The sequence below is a fragment of the Lynx canadensis genome, chromosome B2 (genome assembly GCF_007474595.2).
Source record: "Lynx canadensis isolate LIC74 chromosome B2, mLynCan4.pri.v2, whole genome shotgun sequence".
Taxonomy (NCBI): Eukaryota; Metazoa; Chordata; class Mammalia; order Carnivora; family Felidae; genus Lynx; species Lynx canadensis.
The window spans coordinates 150536266-150552897 of NC_044307.1; positions in this window are offsets into that span (position 1 = coordinate 150536266).

The window sequence follows — 16632 nt, forward strand, 5'->3', positions numbered from 1 at the left end:
AGACCTCTTTTCCAGGGGCCTTATCACAGGTATGAGGGGTTGGGACTTCAACATGCCTCTTTGGGGAGGACACTCCCATAACGCTAAATGTCATAACACTCTGTCACCTGCACTGGCCGTTCTACAAAGCCCAAAGATTTCCAGCTACACATCGTCATCCAATTCAGTTACCTGTTGATTACAGAGGACGAGGACCTCATCGTCCATCAGACGTCCATCAGAATGTACACCGAGTCCCCGGGCTGTAAGTTGGTGTCAGTCACGAGCGTCAGCCATGACACCACCCGCGATGCACAGGCGGTGCCCACTAAACGTTTCCTGAAAAGAAAAGTGAACGAATGAGCCACCAAACTGACAACCGAGTGACAAGCAACTATGGAATAATTACAGGCAGACGTGGGCTTTTGCAGTGGTGGGCACACTTCTGAGACCCCATCAAAAAAAGCTCACCACTGCCTTTTGTGCCCCAAGAAAGGAGAAAAAGAGCTGATGGCCCGTGATCTCACGGTGAAATCTTATCACTGAGGGTTGTCAACGCAGCGGCGTTTTCATTCGGTCGTGGGTATTTACCATACCCTCCGCGCACGAGAATGGAAAGAAACACGGGAGCCCTGTGATGGGGGCGGTGTGTGCAAACCTTCTTCAGGTTCAGCGTCTGACGTTCCCGGTCGCGTTTCCGCCTGCCTCGTCCAGGAGCAGTCTTCTCCACACGGGGCGGCGCCTTGGGCCTTCGGGAGCACCATCGAGTGGCTTTTCTTAAAAATGGGCTGCACCACTATCCCGGGGAACTTTCGCAAACTCCAAACACCCGTTCTGTGCATCTCGATGCTGGGCCTTTGAAATCTAACAGAAGGAGCCAGAGAGGGTTCCAGAAAACAAGCAAAGTAATTTCATTTGCAGATGACCCAAGTCACCGGGTGGATGAAACTCCAGGGACCAAGGGTGTCCAGTCACAGAGCCAGGAATGCGCATCAGCTGCGGCCCGCCGAGCGCGTTCGTAGTTACACACGGTCTCACGTGTGCAGCAAAACTGTGCCACGGTTTCAGGTCACACACGTCCGAAACCAGTTAGAAGGCACGTCGCGGAGCGGAGATGTTCCAGCGTGAAGAGAAAAGGCACCGAGTCGGCTGATGAGTACCCTGGGATGGCCAGCGGGGACCGTGTGTCAGCTCCCTGCCAGCCCTGTCCTGCACAAGCATCACAAAGCCGCAAGCCCGGGCAGGAGCTGCGAGGGTCATCCCGTCCTCCGATCGGCCAACAGCGGGCCTTCGTGGAAGACGTCCTGTATGAATCATCGTTCGTTCTTTCTTCTCTCTCTGGCATTATCGAATTTCTTAGTCTGTCTGTTTCTATATCCACTCTTTTCTTTATTTGTTTTCTTCTTTCTTTCTTCTCTGTTCTTTTCTCCTCCTCCTTTCCCTTTGTCTTTCTTTCTTTCTTTCTTTTTCTTTTCTTCTCTTCTCTCCCTCCCTCCCTCTCTCTTCTCTTTCTTTCTTTCTTTCTTCTTTTCTTTCTTCTTTCTTCTTTCTTATGTTTGTTTATTTTGGGGGGAGAGAGAGAGAGGGACACAGAATCCGAAGCAGGCCCCAGGCTCCGAGCTGTCAGCACAGAGCCTGACATGAGGCTTGAGCTCACGAACCGTGAGATCATGACCTGAGCCGAAGTCGGATGCTCCACCGACGGAGCCCCCCCCGGGCCCCTGTTTCTTGCCCTTTCTGGCTGCAGGTCTCACATGTGGAAGAGGCACGACTCTCAGCTTTATTCCACATCCAACATTCCACTCTTAGCTTCAGAGGAAGACCCTGTGGCTGCCGGGCCCTTGCTGAATGCCTCACTTGACGCTGTTTGTTGAAACTGCGCACCAAGCCCTTTCTATGCGGAGGACTTGGTATAAACCAGCAATGACATCCAAGCCTCCTGGGTGTGAGCTGCTCTGAAATCTGAGATGCTTTTATGATATTTCAGCGAACCTTAGAGTTGCTCTAATTCAACCTTCTATACAAACCTAGAACTTTCTTCCCACTAGCTCAGCCTTTCCATACACACGCCTTTCAGGACATGCCCATGTTTTAGCGAGGCGGGCAGCTCAATCGACAACTCAAATGGCTAGAAAGTTCTTCTTTGTCCAGTTGTTGAAAACCGTTGGAATAGAATAGAAAGCCCAGAAATAGATCCGTAAGAGAAGAAAGTGGAGGGTACGTGCAGACAAACGGCCAATGTCCTTAACGTACAAAGAACGCTTACGAATCAATAAATCAACAAATAATCTAGTGGGAAAGTGGGCAGAGAACATGAAAAGATAATTTACCAAAAAGGAAATATCACTGGTTCTCAACCACTCAAGGTCACGCAAAATGAAGCTAGGAGGGGGCGTTTTTAACTCTCCGGTGGGCAAAGATCCAGAAGCTTACTAAGACCTGCGGGCCAGGCTTTGAGGACACAGGCATCCTTCTCCGTCGTTGGTAGGAAAGCACGTTGACAGAACTCACATGAAGGCTACTTGACAATCTCTACCAAAATGCAAGAGCACATATCTCTTGCCTCCCGATTCCACTTCTAGAATGGTAAGTCACAGCAGCCGTGCTCCAACATTTTGGTGTCGGGACCACTTTACACATGAAACATTCCTGACGATCCCCAAAGCTGCTGATACTTACCACACTAGAAATTGAAACTGAAATTTAAAAGTTTCTATTATATTATAAAATAACAACAGACCATTGGGCCATCATACTTTCCACATCCGGAACCAGGAGTAACCGTGAGCCTCCGGCGGAGACGACAAATATCGATTGTGCCGTTGGAACTATTTTGACTCACGTTGCCACTGTTGATCAATTCTGCTACCCTTCGCCGTGATTTTTCCAAGTTTCCAGCAAATGTACCTTCGTTACGTGTATATATCATTATGTAATATCAGCAAATACATCTTTGAAGAAAATGTTCACACACTTGGGTTTCGTCAAGGGCCTGTCAGAACCCTTAGGGAAAAAAAGAGAAATGTAACACGTACTTGATATTTTACGCGTGCCTATTTGCTGCCAATAATCACTAAAAAACCAGGACATGCTGTTGAGAACACACTGTACGCATTATAACGCATTATACGCATTACCTGCTGTCTTCTGTAGCCCTCACAATAATCCCGTGAAACAGGATTGAAACTCATCACGTTTTAACCCAAATACAAGCCAGGGCCCCACGTGGCTCAGGCTGGCTCAGTGCCCCACACAGATCCGTAGCCAGCAGTTGTCAGAGGATGGCCAGCTTCCCCCGAGTCTCTCTAGAAGGACTGGAGGGAATTGGTGCCACCAGCTGCGTTTCCTGAAGGGCCCCCGGTATTCACCTCCCCCAGGGCTGCCATAGCACAGTGGTTAGAACAACACAACTGTGTCGTCTGTGGTGTCCAAAATCGGGACGCTGGCAGGGCCGTCCCCCCCCCCAGGTCCTCCTCCCAACGGTCCCGCCGTGCTCCCTGCCTTGGTCTCCCCCTCTCCCTATGGGATGCTGGTCACGCAGGATTGAAGGCCGACTTTCTCCAGGACGGGCTCACCTTAACTTCTACAATTCCATCCACAGTGACTCAGTTTCCAAGGAAGCTCAGGTTCTGAGCTTCCGGGAAGGACATAAGTCTGGGGGACCTCCCAGGACAGCCTCCGTCTTACTTTTACGTTGTCCCTTGAGTCACAGCTTTTCTGACATCTCGCGCATTCTGGCCACGGCCTCTCTCCTCTGACGTGACCAATGCACTGGTGCCCCTTTCTCCTGGTTTGTCCCCTGGCTTTCCGTCCCTGACCTGGCTGGCACCTGCCTTCCTTCTTCTGCTTTGGCTGGTTACCGGTCACCGGACTGGTGGAGACTGGCCGTGGGGGAGCCTCTCTTAGAAGCTGGGAGGCGGGGAGGCTGGGGCTGCGCTGAGGGAAGCTGGTGGTGGCAGTGCCCGCTGCCTGGTTACAGCTGGTCACCCTGACTCCTCGGCTGGTGTTCCTTCCGTGCCCATGAATCCTAACGAGGCTGTCCTCCTTCCCCTCTTCTATTCCCGGGGTCCATCAACCCCTGTTTTCTGTCCCACTGGGAAGGGAAGCTGCGAATGAGTGTGGGCAGCGGTATCCCCTGGGGTCGGAGCACAGGACCTGCCCTCCTGCAGCCTTCGTGCCCCAACAAAGCTGCCTGAGCTCCAGCTGTCTCCTCACACACCACACAGCTGCACACGCTTCCCTTTACACCCGAGGCCCTGGCTTGATAGGTCCTGTCCCGGCATAGCTGGGACTTTCTGCACGTCCTACTTCAATGCCCACAGTAATTAATACTGAGTTTTGAAATCAGTGCTCAGGGGTGCTCAGGTGGCTCAGTTGGTTAAATGTCTGACTCTTGATTTCACCTCAGGTCACGATCAGGGTTCACGGGTTTGAGTCCCACGTCGGGCTCTGCACTGTCAGTGCAGAGCCTGCTTGGGATTCTCTCTCCCTGTCTCTGCCCCTCCCTCATTCATGCTCTCTCTCTCTCTTCCTGTCTTTCTCTGTCTCTCTCTTTCTCTCTCTCAAAACAAATGAATAAACTTTTAAAAAATAAAAATATAGGGGCAGCTGGGTGGCTCGGTTGGTTAAGCATCCGACTTCGGCTCAGGTCATGATCTCACGGTCCGTGAGTTCGAGTCCCGCGTCGGGCTCTGTGCTGACAGCTCGGAGCCCGGAGCCTGCTTCGGATTTGGTGTCCCCCTCTCTCTCTGCCCCTCCCCCACTCACATTCTATCATTCTCTCTTTCAAAAATAAATGGACATTAAATTTTTTAAATTAAATTAAAAATTAAAAAATAAAAATGTGCTTACATCTCCACAAAAATGATCGATCGATCATTACCGAAAATGACATATTTTGATGTATTTCTTAACAATGTGACCCAGTGTCACAGCACACAGCGGTGCCCGTGCTGCAGCAAATACCTTGTGTAATTGTTCCCAACCGCAGGGAAGCTCCCGCCGTGCTCCGTTGTGCTCCACTGTGCCCTGCCGGTCCAGTAAACATTTATGATTTATCCTCCTCCTCCCCACTGTGACCATGCATAGATATTCTAGTGAGGATGACTGTCATGTTCATGCTCTACTTTTCCAGAAACATCTAGAATCAGAGTAAGAATTATTCTTGCATTAGAAACTTTGCATTGTCCATTATCATTTTCATCCTCCTCTTGAGGATGTTGGAGACACAGAAGCTTGCTTTCTAAATAAATGTCTCTTGGTCTGACTTGACATTTTTTTAATTTACTTATTTTAATGTTTATTTGTATTGGAGACAGAGAGACAGAGACGGAGCACGAGCGGGGGAGGGGCAGAGAGACGGAGACACAGAATCCGAAACAGGCTCCGGGCTCCGAGCCGTCAGCACAGAGCCCGACGCGGGGCTCGAACTCACGGACCGTGAGATCATGACCCGAGCCGAAGTCGGACGCTCCACCGACTGAGCCCCCCAGGCGCCCCTGATGTGACATTTTAAAGCAGCACTTAGCATCGTTAGTAGGGCCCCATTAAAAACATCAGCATTTCCCAGTTCAAGGAGAGAGGCTACGTATTTGTGGGCAGAAGCCAGTCACAACCAAGGCCACTCACTCACGTGGCGACAGAACCCTCCACAGGAGCCTGAAAACCGAAACTGCGCGGGTCACACGTTGATGACGTCCTGGGACAGCAGCCGGCCCCACGGAAATGCTGACAACAGGGGCCCGGGCCTGAGTGGTTCGATTTCCTTCTCCTGCTCGACTATCAGGTACGGCACGGGGACCCTCTTTCTGGCGTTCTCCCAGGGGCTGAGTTGTGCGTTCGAAGTCCAAGGTCTCCCCCGCCCCATATCTGCCCCCACAGCACTTTGCACTCGCATCCATGACTCTGTTCTGCAGCTACAACTCCCTCCCAGTCGCACCTCCCCCTTCCTATTAACTTGTTGGCCCCTGAAAGGCAGAGACAGTGGCAATATTTTCATCGGAATCCAAGTGCCTAACACAATGCCTGGCACGCTGAAAAGTGTTCTGAAAACGCCGGTGTTATATTTCAAAAAGTTTAAGAATATTCCAGGAAGACATTTTTCAGAGACTGTAGGCACTCGATTGAATAAAAGGGAAGTGAGAACTAAGATTTCTATTATTTATTGAATTAATGTTTCATTGCTGCTTAAGTCATCGTAACTGAGATAAGGTATAATGTATACTCCATGAGATCTTGCTTCCGAAAATAAAACAACACCGTCTACCCCTTAGGGAGTTAGAAGGGGGTCATTCCTACCCTTCATCACTGGCATCAGAGGATCCCGGAAAAATGATTTCCCTGGAGATGAAGTGCTCGATCGTCAAGCTAATGACTTCCAAATCGACAATGTAACACGACAGTGAACAAAAATGACATGTTTCTTGGTCGTGTGACTTTTTTTCACCTCTGGTATTTCTACCCTAAGCAGATGAAACTGTACGCGATTGCTAAGTACCAGGTGACCCTTAGGCAGCAAATGCTACTGTTCCAGGAAAACAAGAAAGGACCGGACGCACGTCTGGTCGCAAAGAACCCCCGGTGGGCAAGCTGCTACGAAGTCTGTCCGCCAAGCGGGTCCTGTTCCAGGGGCCTTGACGAAGCAGGACCCCCAGCAGCACCTTCTCTGAAGGAGTAGTGGTTCCGGAGTGAACCTCGGAGGGTTTGTCCGAGCAGCAGTGGACAAGGCCACCCTCTTCTCTGCCCGCGCCACGGCTGACGGGCCCGTCCCGGCCAAAGGCAAGGAAACCCCCTCCTGGTTGGACAGACCAGGACTGCCGGAGGCTGGCAGCCAATTTCCAGCCTGGACTGACTGCTGGACAAGAGTGTCGTGCCTTGACTCCCACCGTCGAGAGTCTGGAGACGGTTGGATCTGCGAGCTCAGATGATGTCTGTATCCTTCGCGGTGTCCTTCTCACTTCTCCCGACACGGCTTTCCTCTCTCCTTAAGCCCTCTGCTTCCTCCCTGCATCCTCACCAGCTCCAGGCTCACGGTCCTCACCTCCTTCCTGGTTGCTCTGAGCAAATTCCCAGGACAGATGCTGATTGGATCTACTTGGTCACATGGCCGTTTCTGAGCCAAGCACCAGGCAGGGATGGAACATAGTGCTGGCAGGCCTGGGCTACGTGCCCACTCCCCGATCCGAAAGGAGGTAGCCGTCCTCTCACAAACCACATCCTTGTCTCATCTTCCATTTTGTTTTCTTCTCCATTTGTCCCCTTTTCCATTCTCTTTCCCTTCTTTCAGTTATCTAAATAATTCTGGCCTTTTCTATTGGGACAAAGGAGAAGATGGAGAAGTGTTTCAATAAGCTTGTTTATGTCTACAAAAAAGAAAACCTTGGGGCGCCTGGGTGGCTCAGTCGGTGGAGCGTCCGACTTCGGCTCGGGTCACGATCTCGCGGTGCGTGAGTTCGAGCCCCGCGTCGGGCTCTGTGCTGACGGCTCGGAGCCTGGAGCCCGCTTCCGATTCTGTGTCTCCCTCCCTCTCTGCCCTGCTCACGCTCTGTCTCTCTCTGTCTCTCAAAAAATGAATAAACGCTTAAAAAGAAAAAAGTTGAGGGCAAACCACGACTTTCCAAGTCGCTCTGTGTTTAGCTCTTTGCCGCTGTGCAGACGCCGTGTCTGGAAGCAAGCCTCAGGGCAGAGAATTTTCTGATTCCTCTTTAATGGGGGATTTTACGTTGCCCTGGAAATTGAAATATAACTTAGAGATGCTGACTCATTCTCCAACACAGCCTCACTGTGGCAGCCTTAACTCTCAGAAGGAAACCGCAAAATCCAGACCCTGCGTCCAGACTGAAGTTCTTCACGGGCCTATAGGAAACGCCTCTGGGACTCCTGCTGGCCAGGGCCACCGATGGTCCCTTGGGGCGGGCGTGGGCCAGCCCACTGAGCGTCCTGCCTTCCTCCTGGTCCCAGGGCTCAGGACACACACCTGTGCCGCACCCCATGGGCGTTTGGCAGGCACCTTCTGTGCTGCGGGGAGCAGACATGCCCCCTTCACCATCCCCCAGCCCCCCTGCAGCACCACACCCCTGCTGTGCTGTGCTCCGGGAGGGAGGGGCCGCGCGGAAGGCTGTCTCCAGGCAGCCTCGGTGACTGGGGTTTTTTTTCCTGGTGCTTTTTGTAAATAATAGAACAAAGCCTATTTTCTGCCAGGCGCCTCCCACCCGGCTGGATGCTGAAGGAGCAGATCTGCCAAGGCCCCCAGGGCCGCTGATCCTACTTGCTGCGCACAGAGCGAGCTCCCCTTCTAGGCGGAGACTCCGTAGGGGTGTGTGGGAGAGCACCCCCCCCCAGGCCTGCAGGCTGGGGGGCCCTGCGAAGCCAGGACAAGGGCCAGGACTCAGAGAACAGGGCTCCACCCTCCCTGCTGCATAATTCATTACTCACAGAGGCTCTGGGGGGCAGGGAGGGTGCACCTGCAGTGCCCATGTCCGCTCCCGCATTTCAGCTTTTTTCTTTCTTCCCAGCCTTGCCGCAAGGGGAATCTGCATATTCCGCTACAGCCTGGCCCTCCAGATGACGGGGGAACACCCGCTATTTGAGGGGAGGGCCCCTCTGGCCTAATTTCCACCAGGCAGGCTTCACATTCCTTCCAACGTGTTAATGAAATCCTCGTTATCAAGCAAACCGCACAGAAGAATGCGTTTTCCCATAGGAATCGGATTATAATTGGGGCTGGCCCTCCTGGGCCTGGTTTCACCATCAGGGAAGCATAGCCAGGGCTAATAACAGCACCATAGACGATGATACAAAAACGATAAATCTTTACGACCATTTAAAATAAGAGAGCTCGCTCCGAGTCCCGTAAAGATGGTCATTTATGGACTGTCCGCATTCTTTACGGGTGAGGCCCCCAAAATGTAAATCGGTCAAATCAGACTCTCCGCCTAAACCAGTAAGTGGGCAAGAAGAAATCCCAGCCGCACGCTGAGTCGAATGCCATGTCTCATTCTTTGTTAACATTCAAGCAGATAATTTTGGAAGTGGATGGTTTGGCCTACTATGGTCCAAAGGAAGTGAAAGGTAATCTTTTCTCCTGTTAAATTCCCACATGGGGCAGAGCCCGTGAAAATAATTTCATTGTCCTTTGAGTTCCAAGTTAGGATATTGTTCTCAAAACATATCCTCACAGTAAGGAGATATTTGAGCCTTCAGTGGAGACCCAGTTCGGGGTTATCCTTTCTTGGTTCCACCAAGGAAGCCCTGAAGGTGCACAGGCCCCAGGGGGGTTATTGCCCAGGAGTGCCTTTGTCCGCGGCCTTGAACTCAGGTTGGCTGCCCTTGTGGACTCAGGATCCTCAAGGCCTCAGAGTCGGTCAGTCTCGAATTGAGGACGTGAGTTCCTCTAAACCCCACTGCACTTACATCCACCTCGGCAGCCCTCCCAAGTACGAAATGTCATTATTTACATTTTCCAAGTGGAAAACCTGAGGCTCAGAGGAGGTCAACGCTCTTAGCCCAGGCTGACGTGGGCGAGAACTCCTGGAGGGGGTCCCCCGATGGCAGCGCCCTCCCAGGCAGACTGAGAAAAGGTGTTAGGAGCTGAGCGGGGAGAAAGGGACGCTCCCGGGGGGAAACAGGGGTGCAAAGATTGCAGAAATCCATTCTCCTTGGCCTCCCCCCCCCCACTCTCTGTTACTTTCACCTCCTGGAATACGCTTTCGTGGCGTTCATCTGTTGAACGTGGGGGGACTTTTTGATTGAAAAAAAAAAAGAAAGAAATGTGTGAATTCTATGGGACTCTACCCCATGAGCAGAGGTTGAGATGCTCTGACAGCTTGCATGATATTAACTCTGAAAATAAAATTTCTGTAGTATTTTTAAATGTCTTGGAGCTTGGTTTCTAAGACCCTCGGGGCTTATTCCAGAGCGGCAAGAATTTGAGGGATTCAGACTTTCAGGAGCTGGAGCCCGTCACCCTCATGGGTTTCGCCCACCGCGCGACTTCTGACGGGAGGGTCGGGAAGCCTTGGTCCTCACCCCGGTTCTGCTGTTGGCTCCAGGGTGCCCCCCTTTGCCAAGCTTCCTCTCGCCTTGGTTTCTCATCGCCGTGTGGAGCAGGCTGATGGGGACAGCCTGGTTCCTCTCTGGGGTCACCGGCCAGGCCCCTCAGCATCGTGAGAGATGCAGGAAACGCAGAATCTCGGGGCTACTCCAGACCCGCTGAGTCAGACTCTGCATTTCTGCCAGATCTCCGGGTGATCTGTGCACTTCACGTTTGACAAGTGTCATCTTAGGTTTCTAGGCGGTTTTGTGTCTGCAGGCAGTTGACTTTGTTTCTAGAAGCAAGAGAAACAAAGCCATTCTTTTCTGAGAACACACGAGGTAGGCAGTGTTGCCTGCATAGAGGGTCCCCAGGAGTCGTCCTCAGCCTGGATCTGTCATCTTTTCCCAAAACAACGTGGAAGCGTGACATCGGCTCCATCATGGCTGCGCCCCAAAGACACATTGTTTCTGCCCACGCACACTTACCCTGCCGTCCCCCTCAGCTCAACTTCCTGTCCCCCAATCCAAGCGCATCTGCGTTAGCCTGGAGAGCTGACTTAATCCTCACCCCTGCTCTACTTCTCGCCTACTCAGGTAGACCTCGAAGGCAGGGAAGAGTTCTCTCCGTGTGTACCCCCAGACCTTTGCACCAAGCTGGGCACACAGTCTATTCTCCACGGAGACTTGTTGAACGAGGACTGGGCCGTCACCAAGCACCCTGGAGCCAGAGGGCTGTTAGGACCACAGCCCGCTGTGGACTGATGCAGAGATGTGATTTGATTGTTTGATAAATTCCTCCGCTGAGTCAACTATTTCCAAACGAAAAGGTGAGCGAGCTGGAAGATGTTACAAAATCATAAAACGGGATGGAAAAAACAGGAATTTAGATATTAGGCTACATACTCCTCCCCTGTTCTGCTCTGAGACCGCATTTGAGGTCTTTGGCATTTCTGCGCTGGGAATAGAGGACATTGCATGGTGTCTCCTTGGCTACTATTATGCCTGTTCTTTTCTTCTTTTAAACTATTGGTGCAAACAAACTCTTTGGTGAAGTTTCACATGCAACTCAAAACTCGAATATCAGATTTCCCATATTGTTTTAATAAGGGGTGTTCCCTTGGGGCACCTGGGTGGCTCAGTCGGTTAGGCGACTGACTTCCGCTCAGGTCATGATCTCACAGTTCGTGGTTCGAGCCCCGTGTCGGGCTCTGTGCTGACAGCTCGGAGCCTGGAGTCTGCTCCGGATTCTGTGTCTCCCTCTCTCTCTGCCCCTCCCCTGCTCGTGCTCTGTGTCTCTCTGTCTCTCAATAATAAATAAACGTTAAAAAAAATTTTTTTTTAAAAAAGAGTGAGTCATTTCCAAGATGTGAATTGTGATCAGAAATAAGCAGGGCCAGCAGGACACTCAGCAGGAGGTGCCTGGCGGGGGTGGGGGGGATTGGGGCACTTGCACCTGTGCTCCCCAGGGTGCCGACCCTCAGAGTTAAATCAGTCTCTGCAGAAACACGTTCTGTCTGTGACGTCCAGCAAGTCTGACCGCTACAACATCCTGCAGGGACTCCCCCGTCCCACATCTTAGTACCCCGACCCCCCACCCTCAGCTCCAGCCCCAGGGCTGTCTTTGAAAACGCTGAGGGGGGTGCAGCTTTGAGCCTGGCACTGCTGTTCCCTCCATCTGCAATGCTCTTCCCTGGTTATCTGGAAGTTTAATTCTTTCACCGTTGTGGGATTTAGGGATCAACGTATGCATCCTTTTCCCCCATTCAACTCGAAGATACATTTGAGAGACCGGCCATCTTTTTTTCTTAACTCAGATTTCTTTTTAACGTTTATGTAGTTTTGAGACATAGAGACAGGGCGTGAGCCGGGGAAGGGCAGAGAGAGAGGGAGACACAGAATGGGAAGCAGGCTCCAGGCTCCGAGCTGTCAGCACAGCTGGGGCTCGAACTCGGGAATGTGACTGGCCACCTCTTTACTGGGAACTGTGGGACACTACGTGGCATCCATTTAGCTATTACCATTACCATGCCTTTCCTTCTGTTCATCAAAGCAAACTCTGGCTGCATTGTTTCCCCCAGAAAGATAAGCCCCAGCCCTAACCCTCAGGATCTGTGAATGTGACTTTATTTGAAAACAGGGTCTTTGCAGATGCGATCAAGCCAAGACGAGGTCATTAGGGTGGCCTTGACCTGGTTTTGAGCTCCTGACGTCCAGAACCGGGAGGGGATACAGGTGGACTGTGTTAGGCTGCCGGTTTGTGGAGCTTCTGCGGGACGGGCGAGGACGTCGTGCACTGTCCTCTTCCAGGTGTGGTGCGAATACGACCCTCTCCGTCCGGTGTGTGCCTCCCGCCCTGCGCAGGGCTGCGCCGGCCCCCGCGGAGCCCCGCTCTCCCTCGGCTGGCCTGCTTCCCTGCAGGCGGCTGCTTCACGAGCAGGGGCAGGGCAGGTCCCAGGTTCCGGCCGTCTCCCCCGTTCCACACAGCTTCCGCGACCACAGGGCCTGGAGCACAGTAGGCTCTTCGTACTCGTTTTTGGATGAAATCCTACTAATTTGGTGTTTACGATTTATAGTATTTAGTTAGAATTTAGTACTAATACTAAAAAAATTCGTGTTTTTTCCGATGGTGAGAGTGTCTGGGTTAAGAAAACGTGCCCAGTTTAGTCACTAAAGCTGAATATGCCGGAATGTATCTTCAACCGTATTCACGAACCCAGCCTGGATGACGAGAATTCCCCAGGAAGAACTGACCGTTCCTTTTTGTCGGACGGCTCGCTCGCCCTCCCCCGGCCCCGGCACCCGTCTGCTGCCGTTTGCTCGCGGCCGTCCTGCCTCCTTCCTCGGCGAGCCCTCCCTGGCCGCGGGGTCCTCTGCCCTCGCCCTCCTCTTGCCCTGGACACGGCCTCCTCGCCTCCCCCCTGCCGCCCCGCACCTGCCGCCCTGTGCCCCCCAGCCCCGGCTTTTCTTCTGCTGGAAGCTTCTTTGAAGGATCTTATGTCTCCTGAGGCTCCTCATAACTCCACGGGGCCTCAAAAGTCATATCTCCCAGGGGCACCAAAGCCCTGTATTCAACTGGACACGGCAACTGATTTCACATGAGCTCCCAAAACTCAGCTGGCGAGACCTTCGGTCTTATTCTTCTGTTCCTGCCTTGTGCGTGCGTGCGTGTATGTGCGTGTACATGTGCATGCGTGTGCATATAGGTGCCTATCTGTGCATGTATGTGTGTGGGTGCGTGTGTGTTCGTGCATGTGTGGAATGTGGTGTGGAGTGTGAGTGCATGTGTCGGGGGTGGTGTGGGGGGCGGTGTGTGTGTGTGGGGGATGGGCACGTGCAGTCCACGTGTGGGGCGTGTGGAATGCACGCATGCGTGTACGTGTGACCCCAGCTGTTTAGTGAAACCAGGGGCCACGTCCGGAACCCTCGTGCCCTCTGATCCCCGAGCTGTCTCGGTTTATCCCAGGCCCCTCCGGGCAGGTACGGCTCTGAGTCAGGGAGAGCCGAGTGTCCCTCCCTTTGTCACGAGGAAAAAGCTGGGAACACGCTTATCGGATGTCTGCCCCGGGGAGGGAGCTGCGGCCCAGGCCCCCCCCCCCCCCACTCAGCACGCGGTCACGCGCGGCAGCTTTTGAGGAATCAGCCCGTTGGTGCCGTGGCCGCCTGTCGAGGAACATCGTGTCTTCACACAAGCGGCTACGCGGCTGGGACCGTGCATGGAGCCCTGTACGTCTTGACTCCCACCTCGATGGAGACTCTAAAACGTATCCTTGGTAAGGACCGCGGGTTTTCTGCTGCACGGCCCGGCCCTCACAACACGTCAGGGACGGCGTTACGGCTTTTTACGTCTGCAGTGAACAACAGTGTGGACATCGATAACTGGGCCACAAAGTCTGCTACTAACGCGTCTAAGTTGGAAATTGAAATGAAAAAGCCAAGGTTTTCATTGGGCAAATTTTTTAGGAGCTCAAAAGCTTTAAAGAATTCTTTCAAATGCATGTCAGAGATTTACTGAGATTTACAGCTGGGCCGAGAGCCCGAGCAGGGCCGTTTGGTCCTGCTGTCGGGACACCGTGCCGGCTACGTCGAGAGCTCTGACCGTGGGGCCTTTGACCTCAGCCGGCAAATCAGGCCCCGCTGGCCCAGTGCACACACACGGAGGTGAGCAGACATCCTGGCCGGGGACCGAGGGCGTCGGCCTCCCTGAGGGCATCGGGGTTACTTCAGGGAGGGCCCGCGCCCTCTCCAGGCACCCCCCGCCCCCAACCAGACAGGAGGGCGATAAGAACATTCCAGCCTGGTCGGCGGGGCCCGGCCTCCCTGCGTGAGGACAGACCTTCCCCAAACGTTCCGTCTCCAATGAGCCCTAGAATCCTGGAGACTCAGGGTGGGAGAGGACCCGAGAAGGAGGTCTGTTCGGGTGACCCACACCCCAGGGTCAGTGTCTCAACAATGTGCTCTTCACGTAACCTCTTCTTGCCCCGGGTGGTGTTTCTTTCCAATTTTTGAAATAATTCCAAACTCGCAGGAAGCCACAAACCACGCAGAGGGAGCTCTTCGCCGTGTCCTCCCATGGGAACACGCGGCGTAACTGGGGTGCCGCTTCACCCCCGGGAAACTCACACCGTTGCAAGCTGCGGTTCATTCCGATTTCGCCAGTTTCACGTCCGCGGGTCCGTGCGCGTGGCTCCCTGCCATCTGTGTCCCCCGAATATTCTCTGTTCTTGCGTGGCCCCGGGCCCCGTGTCACCACACGCGGAGAAGGCGGGCCTCGTGTCCGGGCCCGTGCAATTTTATCACAGGTATAGAGTCTCACCTGCCACCACAGCCGAGAGCCAGAACCGCTCTACCCCCACGCGGCCCCTTCACGCCCGTCCTTTGCGGCCACACCTCCCCCCGCCCCCCCCCATTCCTCACTCCTGGCAACCTCTGATCTGCTCTCTGTCTCTGGGATCTTGTTCCAGCAGGAATGTTCTATAAGTGGAATGATGAGACAGTGGGCCTTTCGGGACTGGGATTTTCCAGTCCGCAGGATTTTCTTGAGCTCCGTTTAAGTTGTACGCATCCATAGTTTGTTCCCGGTACTGCCACCTGGGGTCCCACACGGTGGATGTGCCCCTCTGTCCAGCCGTGCATCTGTCGGGAGACATTTGGATTGCTTGCTGTTTGCGATTATTCTGAACACAGCTTCCGTGAAGCTTTGCGTGAACATAGATTTCATTTCTGAGATGAACCTCCAAGAGTGCAATTACTGGGTCATAAGTGCGTGTTTAGTTTTGTTTTTGTTTTAATGTTTATTTTTGAGAGAGAGACAGAGAGAGTGCGAACAGGGGAGGGGCAGAGAGAGAGAGAGAGAGAGACAGACAGAATCTGAAGCAGGCTCCAGGCTCTGAGCTGTCAGCACAGAGCCCGACGCGGGGCTCGAACTCACGAACGGTGAGATCATGATCTGAGCATCTGAAGTCAGACGCTTAACCGACCGAGCTACCCAGGCACGCCCGTTTTTGTTTTGTTTTTTAAGAAACTGCCAAACTATTTTCCAGAGGGACCATGCCATATTTCTAGCAGGAACGTAGGAGTAAGTTTTGTTTCTCACATCCTTGCCAGCACTTGGTATTATCATTATTTTTTATTTTAGCCATTCTGATATAATATGTCACTGTGGTTTTGATTTCTGCTTCCCTAGTGGCCAATGGCGTTGAATTTCTTTTCACGCACTTATTTGCCATCTGTGTATCCTGTTCCGTGACGTGCCTGCCTGTGTCATTTACCCGTTTTCTAATTGGATGTCTTGCTTTTTTGCTGTTGAGTTTTGAGCTCTTTATATTATATAGATAAAAAGCATCTGCTGGATATGTGGTTTGCAAACATCTAATTCTTTTTTTAAAGTCTATTTATTTATTTTGAGGGAGGGAGAGAGTCCCAAGCAGGCTCCGTGCTGTCAGCACAGAGCTGGATGAGGGGCTCGAACCCACAAACTGTGAGATCACGAACTGCGCCAAAACCAGGAGTCGGACACTTAACTGACTGAGCCCTCCAGGCGCCCCAATATTTAATTCTATTCAATATTCTCTTCCCATCCTCCTCAATCACTGTCTTTTGCATAATAAAAGTTTTTAATTTTAATGAGGTCCAGTTTATCACTTTGTCTTTTAGAAATTATGTGCTTGGTTTCTATTCTAAAACCCTGAGGATGTATAGGTTCTCTCTGATATTTTATTCTAAAAATGTTATGGTTCTACACTTGGCGTTTAAATCCATGATGCTTTCATACTTGTCTTGCAAGAAGTATCACGGTCAGGGTCCATATTTTCCCTAGAGATGTCCTGTCGCTCCAGAACCCTTTGTTCAAAAGTCTGTCAACTCCCCCCCTGAATCGCTTTCGCAACTTCGCCAAAATTCAGGTGGTCATACAGGTGTGGGACCGTTTCTGGGTTCTGAGTTCGCTGCCATGGACCCGGTCCTCCCCCAGCACCACCCTGTTTTTGATTACTACGGCTACACAATCAGCATTCACATCTGGCAGATCCCTCCCATTTTGGTTCTCTTTTTAAAAATTGTTTTAGCTGGGGCACCTGCGTGGCTCAGTCGGTGAGGCATCCAACTTCGGCTCAGGTCATGATC